The sequence below is a fragment of the Anneissia japonica genome, unplaced genomic scaffold (assembly GCF_011630105.1).
Source record: "Anneissia japonica isolate Jap-2015-1 unplaced genomic scaffold, ASM1163010v1 scaffold119403_len1186_cov129, whole genome shotgun sequence".
NCBI lineage: Eukaryota > Metazoa > Echinodermata > Crinoidea > Comatulida > Comatulidae > Anneissia > Anneissia japonica.
In genome coordinates this window covers 1-1,139 of record NW_022721048.1, presented here as the reverse complement: position 1 = coordinate 1,139, position 1,139 = coordinate 1, and the positions used below count along the sequence as shown (strand labels likewise).

General features: G+C 34.0%; 1 long non-coding RNA gene across 1 annotated transcript; it reads right to left on the bottom strand.

The window, feature by feature from the left end:
• Window positions 1-100: 100 nt before the first annotated feature.
• Window positions 101-1,139, bottom strand: LOC117111458. The gene is made up of 3 exons (XR_004445870.1): window positions 1,094-1,139; window positions 413-478; window positions 101-282 (listed from the first exon to the last, which is right to left on the bottom strand). It is a non-coding gene; the product is annotated as an uncharacterized LOC117111458 (long non-coding RNA).

Genomic DNA, 1,139 nt, shown 5'->3' with positions numbered 1-1,139 from the left:
ACAATTAAGAATACAGTATGACGTGCTACTATATCAATCAATCAAACTCTACTGTAGGCCAACAAAAAAAAAACCAAATAATTATGTTTCATGTAATTGACCACAAGGCTTATCTTTAGGCTTAATGTTTACAATTCACATTGTAATTACCTTGTATTTGTATTACCAGGGCTGATCCATCCTTCTGTAGTTGTGAGCACAGGTTTCTCTTCTTTGATAGCCAAAAATGGTCGATGGGATGAATGATTTTCACACGTATCTGTGAGATGTGCCAACACTTATCTGAAAATTCAGAGATTTGAAATACTGTATGTTTACAGTAAAAAACAATTGGTTAATGAGCAACAATTGACAGGGTAACTATAGAATTAAAACGATATAATACTAACAATAACTTATCAGATCAACTTACCTGTCCATCATTATCTGGTTTTTTTTTCCATCTTCATTTAGGTACTTTCCACTACTCTACCATGTTCTGTTGAATTAAAGACAAAAAATGATTGTAATACAGTACATTGCAAATTATAAAAAGGACAATAAATTTTTAAGAAGGTGGCTTTCTAGTCAAAACAGCAATAAACCAAAATGGCAGTAAGTCAAAACGGCACACTTTTTTACCAAAACGGCAATGGATCAAAATGGCAATGAGTCAAAACGGCAATAAACCAAAAAAATAATAACAATAATAATATTATTATTATAGTAATACTAATAGGCCTAATATTATAACAACATAGCCTACATACGAAGAAATTCAATAATAAAATGGGGAAACACAATATCAAAGCAGCAGACATTCAAATAAATAAAACTTTAAAATACATTGGACAAAATATGAGCCTAGGCCCTCCCGAGCATAGGGCTAGGCCCTAAAAACTAGTACTCCTACTACTACTAGGCTAGGCCTCCTAGGCCGACAGACAGACTGAGACAGACAGCAGTCTACGCCTGGCCTAGGCCTATATTAGTAGTTCGTAGTAACTAGGCCTAGTATAGAATGTAAGGTAAATGATAGGGTAGGCTCAGTCTGCCCTGGCTTTGTATTATTTTTTTATTACATTAGTATGGTTATATAGTATTCTTATCTTACCTTTTTCTATCGAACTCTGCATCATTAGCTGCTGCACCGTAGTAGT